The sequence below is a fragment of the Chelon labrosus genome, assembly GCF_963514085.1.
Source record: "Chelon labrosus genome assembly, chromosome: 4".
Taxonomy (NCBI): Eukaryota; Metazoa; Chordata; class Actinopteri; order Mugiliformes; family Mugilidae; genus Chelon; species Chelon labrosus.
In genome coordinates, this window is record NC_140340.1 from 4,177,718 (window position 1) to 4,188,084 (window position 10,367).

Sequence of the window (10,367 nt, forward strand, 5' to 3'; positions counted from 1 at the left end):
AGACATCTTTATACAGTCTGTGATTTAATCACATTTACTGTATGTAAGTGTGTGATATGGAAACATTAATCTGACATATGCTGTATATTAAACATTTATTTATTTTAATAAATTTATTTTAATAAACTTATTTTAATAGAAAGAAACTGCCAGTGGCAATAAGATATTACCACAATAGTACAAACACATTTTGGTGAATGCAATTCATACTTTCCTCCTTAATTATTCAGCCCGCTATTACCTGCTATTAATTAGAAAGTCTGTCTTTATGGCCGGGCCCACTGGACCTTTGGCTATTAAAACTCCAGCATCTCAGCACCAAAGAACAGACAGAAACATTTAGGCTGGTGCATTTAATGAGGAATTAAGCTGCTGAGAGCCCAGATATTTCCCTCAGGACTCGGAGGAGACCAAAAAGGAGAGCGAATATTGGGATAACGACCGGCAGAAGGACACAAACATGACATATGTAAGGTTGGATGAGGTAATAATCTTCTGTTTGCTAACACTGTTGCCATAAAGGGTGATAATAATGTACCAGTGTTGTCTTCACAACTCATTTCAACTGCCCCCAAGTGGCTAAAGTGCCCCCCCCCCCCCCCCCCGAAAGAATGTGTGTTTGCGGGTTTCTATAAATGGTGACACGCGTACATTTTCTGGTGATGTATCATATCATAGCTGCTGCTTGATTTAACAAGACACGTCTATTCAGTGAGCAATGCATGGTGTTGGAGAAGCTGTTCCCTTTGCTCTTGTCTAACACCTGAAGCGAGGTGACAGCAGGACTGGAGCTGCAGATAAAAGCTGCTCTGCTGAAAGCTTGTTGATAATGAGAGCAGCGACCGTGAACCAGAAAGCTGTGACTACAGCGCTGACAGGTCGTCCAGCAGGCGCAGTTCACACTCCTACCAACCCCTCATTCATGGAGCTGGAGCAGGATTCGAACAAAATTCTCCTTAACTCTCAGAACTCATCTCGCTTTTTTTTATGTTTTAACAGCAGAATTTTAGACGCAAAGAATCACACGCACACAGGAAATGCACCAAAAGTGACAACTAAACTTCATGTTAGCTTTTATGGAAACGTCCATAAAGGGTTAAAACGGATAGTGGAATCCTCATCAGTCACTTCAGCCGACCCAGCGAGGGTTTTATGAGCTCCTGCATAAATTGAAGCCAGATTTCAACTCACCCGAAACAGATGATCTGACGGCGAGAGAGGAAGTCACATTTCTATGCCACTCGCTCACCACAAATTCTCTGGGCTCTCTGTTCAGCGGCCTCCATTTGTGTCACATCATATGCGGGCGACTGCCGATGGACGTGACAGTATAGCCTTTTTCTGTAGTCGAATGCATCTCGGTTTTAGCTCCAGAATGCATTTTTAATGCATCTTCAGCAAACATGGACAATTCTGAATATAGTTACCGAGCACTGTCAAGATTTCTGAGCTTTTATTATTCAAGTCTGCCTGCAGCTCATTAGATTAGGTATATTTGAATATGGTAATACACACAAATGTATGAATCGAATGCTGAATAACTGTTATTGTATCTTACAGTAAATCTGAAATCTCCCTCAGCCACAGTAAAAACTCTGACTTTACATTAAAGGCCTGGTTTGGCTCGAGTTTGCTTTACATTCATCTTATCTCCCAGACATACAATGCAATAATATTGAAAATGGGTCAGCTGAAGATTAATATTTGGATGCCTATAAATTCAGTGTGCAGTTGTTCCCAGAGCTCAAAAGACAAACAAGGTTGTGTTTGCCCTGCTGGGATCCTTTGTCTCAGATGTGTGATTTCAGATTCTGATGGAGACATTGCTCACCACAAAAATGAAAGCACTCATCGTTTGTTCATCTAAAGCTTCCAGCTGACACGGCCTGAGAGGAATGATGACCGTCATGTCTCATAAGCAAAGGCTGAAATGACGTTAAGGTGTGTTCAAAGAGAAACAGAGAATTTTACTAAAGCAGTGCAAACATATTAATGAATTCAAATGCAGCGTAGGCAATGCTCATCCTCTGAGGACGAACAATGAAGCCAGAAACTGCAATTCCTCACATGGTCACTTGAGGCTGGCCCCCCAAAAAAATAACCAGTCCCCATAGACCACCATAAAATAAAGCTGCCTTGGTGTATATAGCGAATTTGAATTTAACTAATATTATTATGCATGACTGAGGGCCCAGTACGATCGCTATTGACCGATAGATTGCAAAGACGGTGTGTGCAGATCACATGCCATGGGACGTCGTTGGGGGGGGAGCTTCAAGGGCAGGGGCCTCTGTGGATCATCCCACAGATACTTGATCAGTTTGGGATCTAGTGAATTTGGAGGCCAGGTCAACACCTTGTGCTGTTCTTCATGTTTTTTTTAGTTGTTCCTAAAGTGTTTTTGTGTGTGTGTCTGTGTCAGGCTGCATCCTGCTGGGGATGGCTGCTGCCATCAAGGAGTGTCATTGCTATGGGGTGGGGGTGTCTGGTCTGGTCTAGGTGGGTGCTACATGTCTAAGTAACATCCACACCAATGGATGCCAGGTCCAAAAGTTTCCCAGCAGAACACTGAACTGTCACAAGATGGTCAACGTTATTCACTTCTCCTGTCAGTGGCCATAATGTTGTGGCTGATCGCTGTATATATACTACATATAAGGAAACTGAGCATAGTTCATCCAAAACTTGGCCTAGAAGGTTGCAGCTATCGTGGCTGATGATCTAGGCGGGCCAGCCCTAATAAGTCACAGTACCTCTCTGAGTGAGCCGTCTGTTCTCGTGCCAGTTGGAAAGTTAGTTAGTTCATTCATCAACGGGACAATCCCTCCAAAAGTAGCAGTAGCTACAGGTCACGTAAGCTACAGTGGTTTGGACTCTTTTCTCAAACTAATTGTTTGGACGTTGGCCATTTGGCACGTGATATTGAATGTGTCACCGGCAGGATGTCCTGCAGAAACAACGCTTAGCTCACCAAAACTATTTCATATTTTTTAACGCAAACTGTGACGCGCCACCAGTCAGGGAGTATCAGATGAATTATAATGAAATTATTTTTGTAAATATATATATATATTTTTTTTCTGTGCTGGTTGTTCCCCTTTACCACAGTACTATTATGGTGCATTGACAGTAGCAGGAAGAGGGTGATGAGCTGCACACATTTTCAAATGGAAGCAACAGGATGACGTCAGACACATGAACGCTGAACTGGCTTCAACTGTTTTTTTGTGGGTCATTTGACGCAGTGATGCATCAGCTACTCATATCCATTTGCTTGACCTGTTATTTGCAGTCGGTGCCTGCTGTAAACCTCCTTGTTGATGACTACCACAGAACATTCATTCATTCATCTTCTGTAACCGCTTGTCCTATCCCAGCTGTCATCGGGCGAGAGGCGGGGTCCACCCTGGACAGGTCTCCAGTCTATCACAGGGCTAACACAGAGAGACAGACAACCATTCACACTCACACCTATGGCCAATTTAGAATCACCAGTTAACTTAACGAGCATGTGTTTGGACATGCCTCACAGCAAGAAGATTCTGGGTTCTAATCCATGGGCCGACTGGGTCCTTTCTGTGTGGAGTTTGCATGTTCTCCCTGTGTCTGCGTGGGTTCTCTCCAGGTTCTCCAGCTTCCTCACACCATCCAAAGACATGCTGGTTAGGTTCATCTAGCTATGCTCTCACCCGATGACAGCTGGGATAGGACAAGCAGTTACAGAAGATGAATGAATGAATGAAAATAGCTTATTTCCAAATTATTTTTGTGGTACACCATTCCTCTTTGTTTACGTGCCCCTACAGCCTCAGAGTTGCTCATATTTACTTTGTCTCCGTCTGCAAACATCAGCAAATTGCGCAGGTTCATCCAAAACCAGCCGAGTGAATTTTAACAGCTTTATCGTGGCTAGACCGTTATCCTGAGAAGCTGGTGAGAAAAACACAGACTAACCGTCTCCTCGCACCTTTAGGGAGTAAGGTGGTGCAGACGGTTTTTCGAAAACCTTCTGTTAGCGTCCCGTATCCACCCAGCAGCCATCACCTCTGTCTCCGAATCGCGAGATAAACACAGCCAAACCACAAAGGTGGAAAGTTGTTGCTGTTGTTGTTGGGTTTTTTTTTTGTTTTTTTTGTAACAGATGTGTTTGTTCTCTGAAAAAAACAGACTGGCTTCTGGATCAGACGTTCAGACGTTGGAACACTGTTATTCCACTAATGATCTGAATAATAGCCCAATCAGAATAAAAAATACCTTACATAACTACCTGAACAGACCCGGTTGGGCCGACTTCTTCTTTGAATGATTTAAATTTTTCTCCACAGCAGACAGAACCACTTTGTTGCGCGTGGAAATTAATGTTGGCGTGCAAACACACATTTTCAGATCCTTTTATTTAGCATCTGCGCAATCAGTTAAAATTGGAATCAGGCTAAAAAACATAACGTCCAATTAACCAACCAAAGCATTTAAATGATTAATAAATTCAGGCCGCATCCCAAATTTTGCAGATTTGCTTTTTTTGTTGTTGCGTTAATCCCAATTATTCCAATAGTGAGTCAAGAAGCAAACAGAAGGATTACATTGTCAGTTGATAAGTCAGGCCAGAAAGCATGACCCGAGTCGCTCCTTTAAGAATAATTAAAGCCATTCATCCGAGCCCATTCTCCTGGGAGCTTCTTCTCGGGACCCGTGATTAGCCGAATGAGAAACATGCATTAAGTGACAAACACGAGGAATTTGGAAAAATATAAATAATGGGCCGGGGGTGGCGTTGCTGCGTATGTGTTCAAGGACAAAAACAAACAGGCTGATTGGAGCGGCGCAAAGCGGCTGTTCCTGCAGCACACCGAGAGCGAGAGGGGGGCTCACTGAGGGCTAACTCAATATACACGGAAACAAGGCAATGGTCTGTGTAAGTAACATTAGGAGCTAATCGGAAACAAGCCCCCTCTAATTAGCCATTACCAAAATAACAGACTGAGGTCATAGTTATTGCTTTCCCTTATGGGGGAACACTGCTCTGGCTTTGACTTAACATGAACGTCTGCCGTAATGAAATATTTTCGGGCTTTTACTTTTAAAGGCAGCCGTCATCTGATAACAGTCCATTCACGGTCTTGTTCATTTAGTTTTTTTTTTTTTTTTTTTTTTAATCCTGTGGCGTCTGTCATCAGAGCTATCACTTGTCAGGCAATTAAAATGTTCAGGGGAGGAACATGGTTTCCTGTTGATTAAGATATCAAAGGCCCTGATGGCCTGTTTTTTTTTTTTTTTCTTGAGAGAATTAAATGTACAGTTTCAGCCCAACCATTTTATCATTTTAATTGAGAAACCGCTGTGTTCCTTTTCTTTTTTCCTCTCTGTCTTTGCTGTTCTTACTTGTTTTAAGTGGGCCCGGTGGGAGAACGGTGATGCTTTCTCCGAGCACCAATCAGGATGCAGTCAGTGTTCGACTCATGATGTGATAAATGCGGCGGTGGCCCAGGTGGTATTGTTTTCACCTTGTTAGTGTATGCGTGTGTTCTTGGAAAAACCAACAACTCTTGTAGCTGAGTTTGCCACCAAGGTGCTTCTGAGTATTGTCCTCCTGTTTGTAGAGATTTGTCTGTCCGTCCGTCTGTCCTCCTGTCCTTCTGCCCGTCCGTGGACATATCAAAAAAAGAAATGAAGCTGAAAGAAAGGGAAGTGGACTTGGAGAGTTTCTTGAAGATATTTCACTCTTCATCCAAGCAGCTTCTTCAGTTCTAAGAGACTGGAGGAGAGCTGGGCTTTAAACAGGAAGTGATGACCACATGAAACTCACAAAGATAGAGTCTGTTAACAAGCACACGATGGATGGATGGATGGATGGATGGATGAAGGATGGATGGATGGATGAAGGATGGATGGATGGATGGATGGATGGATGGATGAAGGATGGATGGATGGATAGACAGACAGATGAACGGATGATAGACAGATGGACAGACAGATAGAGATGAATGGATGCATGGACAGACAGATGAATGGATGCATGGACAGACAGATGAATGGATGGATGGATAGACAGATGAATGGATGATAGATAGACAGATGAACGAATGATAGACAGACAGACAGATAGACAGAGATGAATGGATGGATGGCTCGATAGATAGAGAAATGGATGGACAGATAGGTGAACGAATGATAAAATGACAGACAGAGATGAATAGATGGACAGATGAATGATGGATGAATGGACAGACAGACAGATAGATGAATGGATTATAGATAGATAGATAGATAAATAGATAGACCGATAGATAGATAGACCGATAGCTAGATAGATAAATAGATAGACCGATAGACCGATAGATAGATAGATAGATAGATGGATAGATAGCTAGATAGATAGATGTTGCAGCAGCAATGTACAGACACTCAGCATACCATACATAATTTATAATGACCGAAAAATTCTATGTTCACATTATTAACAAGAATAATAAACTGACTGAATATTAAAATGAAATGAATTACACTAACCAAAAAAACAAAAAACAAAAAAACAAACGTGTAAAAAGTGCCAGTGCTAGTCAATCTAGATGACAGAGATACGCACATAATGACCAGAGACTCCAAATCTGCAGACAGATTTTGTCAACACGAAAGCATTACAGCCTGGCAAGATACGGTCGGGGAAGAGTACAGGTGTGGAGCTGATATCAAAACCAAGGCCGGGTGCCATGTGGGCTGCAAAACACAGTGGCGTCACGGCGGGTGTGATCCCATCACAAGATGGTCTTAGAGTTTGTTGAAGCTGATGGCACTGTGAAGTCTAATCTGATTCAACTGCACCGACAGTCCTGAGCTTGAGTTTTGGAGGGTTTAACTGAAGAGAAATGTGATTTTAGAACATTATCCTTCAGTCTTTAATATTTAAAAATAAAAGTAAATGCTTTAAATAACAGCTGTATAAGGTCATGAATAAATTTGGTGAATTATGTATAATTAGTGATTACTTTAAATTACTATTTTCTAATGAGCGATATGCTAATTCTGCAAACAAAGTGCTTGATTGCAGGAGCTGATTATACACCTCTCAGTGTCCCACTTCAGATGCCTGAGAGGCAAATACCTTAACTCCATTTGGTTCAGTGGAGCCTTTGCCTGCCGTCTACCCGGCCTGATCAGATGGGGATGGAGATAGAGTCTGCGCTTATATTCTTTGGATCAGTGTGAAAACAAACACACCTCCACTCCACAGCTGAAGACGGCCTTCCTGTAAACACCGTCCGAAGGCTGGAAGAAGAAAAAGAAAAAAAAAGCCCACTCCCTTGTATTTGACTATTTCAGATGCTGGTTGTACTGCCGTGAATAATGGCGCAAGATAAATCTCACAGAGGGAGCAGTGAGTGGGCCGGGCCTGAAATAACACTCGGCTGCTCGGGTTTAAAAATATTACATGGGAAAAGAAAAAAAAAAAAAATGATATGTTAATTCTTTGTACAAAACGTGAGTATCCCATTTAGCATTCCAGTTTCTGACCTACTTGTTACACACAAATAAGCGAGGCTTGAATTACCTCTGTGTTTTGCAGAAGGATATGAAAATATCAACCTTGAGGCTGGCCTGGTTTGTGTGCTCCGAGCACGGTGCATCTCTTTTTAGCGGCTCTAATGGCAAAATACAGAGTGAAAATAATGATACGCGGGTTAGGGTTAGAGCGGTCAGGGGCATAGGACAGATAGCGAGGCAAAAAAAAAAAAATGAATATATGAATGGGAAAGAAGAGTTATTTGCTACAACACACATTGACTTGATATTCTCTGTTATTCTAGGCAGTGGTCTCCATTATGAGGCGTGTTTCAAACAATACGCTGAAAAAATACATCTGGACATAGCTGGATGATCCAAAGCAATGTGAAATTGAGCAAAATTACTTAATCCCTTTAAAGTTATACACCGATCAGCCACAACATTAAAACCACTAACAGGAGAAGTGAATAACATTGACCATCTTGTGACAGTTCAATGTTCTGCTGGGAAACTTCTGGACCTGGCATTCATTGGTGTGGATGTTACTTAGACATGTAGCACCCACCTAGACCAGACCAGGCACCCCCACCCCATAGCAATGACACTCCTTGATGGCAGCAGCCATCCCCAGCAGGATGCAGCCTGACACAGACACACACACAAAAACACTTGAAGAACAACTAAAAAAAAAAACATGAAGAACAGCACAAGGTGTTGACCTGGCCTCCAAATTCACTAGATCCCAAACTGATCAAGTATCTGTGGGATGGACTTCCGGTTTGGCCATGCGGAGATAGGCTGCGTATAGACTGAGCTCCCAGCTTAACTTTTCATTTAAACCTTTAAAAACGCAATTTTCGGCATTTGGACTTATAAGTATAAGACTTGCGTTGAATATATCACTGTTCTATCGAAAAGACACCGAAACTTCAACATGAGTAAGCCAAGGACGTCTTCTGCAGCACATTCATCAACTCGAACTAGCGTTGCTAGCAAGCTAGCTAATATGGCGAATGCAGCTGCTGAAACGACTTCAGCCTCAGACGGTGTATCCATGAGCCAGCTTGTGACCGAGCTGGATAAGCAACGAGCTTCATTGAGGGAAGACATTTCAGCTTTAATCCAGGAATCTGTTGCCACACTACAATCGTCCGTGAATGCACTCACAGAGACCGTCAATAGTTTTCAGGCACGATTGAACGCAACCGAAAGTTTGGCTGGAGATAATTTTGCTGCGCTGCACACAGCCGAAAAAAAGATAAAGTTGCTAGAGGAACAGAATGAGACCCTGCTCAATCGGGTGGATGATCTGGAGAATCGCTCTCGAAGGGCTAACCTTAGGATACTGAATGTTCCCGAGGATAGCGAGAAAGGCCAATCCACTATACAGTTTGTGTCGGAGATGCTAATGGAAGTGATGGGCGAGGATGTTTTTGATAAGCCACCAGAACTCGAACGTGCACACCGCTCTCTCGGCCAAAAGCCTCAGGATGGAAAACCTCCCCGTCCCTTCGTGGTGTGTTTTCACCGGTTCCAAGAGAAGGAGAAGATACTACGGTGGGCCCGAACGCATGAGGTAGAGTTCAAAGGAACGAAACTTCGGATATACCCTGACATGTCGGCGACTCTGGCGAAGAAGCGTGCAGCGTTCAAGGACGTTAAACAACTCCTCTACGAGAAGGGCATAAGATTCCAACTGCTCTATCCTACACGGCTTCGAGTCCAGTTCGACAATCAGACATTCAACTTTTCTTCACCCGAGGAGGCTCAGGAGTTTTATGACCGCCGGATCGCCACACGCGATTAGAATGGACTATGTGGATTGGTAGCGGCCTCGAGTGGACATTTTCTTCTCATCTGAAGCAGGTGAAATTGTTAACGTTAGTTCTGTTTTTCTTAAGTCAGGCGGAGTTTCAGGTTAGTTTCAGAATTGTGAACAAACACGGGCAGGGTAACTTTGATTGTTCTGATGTTTTGATTTTTGGAGGGGTTGCATGCCAGACAGGCATAATGTTCCAGTTACTAATTAATAGGTTATGTTGTTAAGCTAGGCTGGCGGCTAACCTTACCTATTTTTGGACGCTAGCATATATTTTATTTCTCTTATACACAATGACTGGCAACCTGAAACTGTTTTTTTTCCCCTGTTTCTTTCATTTGAGTTTGTATCATCCATGTAGCATGGTAATTGTGGTTTTAGTTGCAGGGGTAACTAGACTTTACTTTATCAACATTATACAGCCTAACCTATTCTGCCTGATTGTCACATTTTGTCTTTTAATTTATCTAGCCTATTGCATTTTTTGAGTGGATTATGCTGAATGCGTTTACTTGTTAAAGTGAAACAATGGGAGTAGGCCTAGTCTACTGTATGAGGATAACAACACAAAGAGTGGACTATTGGGAGTTTAACCACAGTAGGGCTGCGGTTCGTCATTGTTCAATTGATGAACCTAGTGTTTTCTTATTTCTAGGGGTTTTAAGGGTATGGGTTAGCCGAGATTGTTTTTTGGGGTTCTGTTTTGTTTTCTTTTTTCCTCCCCCACCCTCTCCCCTTGTTATGGCTCTGCAATATAGATACAAACTTTGCTGTCACTTTATTATCACCAGTTTAAGAACATCATAGGAAGTACTAGCATGTTTGGAGGGTCTGCGGTCAGGTTTATCAGCTGGAACGTCAGAGGAATGAATGGACCAGTGAAGAGGGCCCGTGTATTTTCACATCTGAAAAGACTGAATACCGAAATTGCTTTTCTACAGGAAACACACTTGCGCGTCCAAGATCAAGTTTTGCTCCGGAAAAATTGGGTAGGGCAAGTGTTTCATTCCTCCTTTAGTAATCGGGCTAGGGGTACAGCAATAAT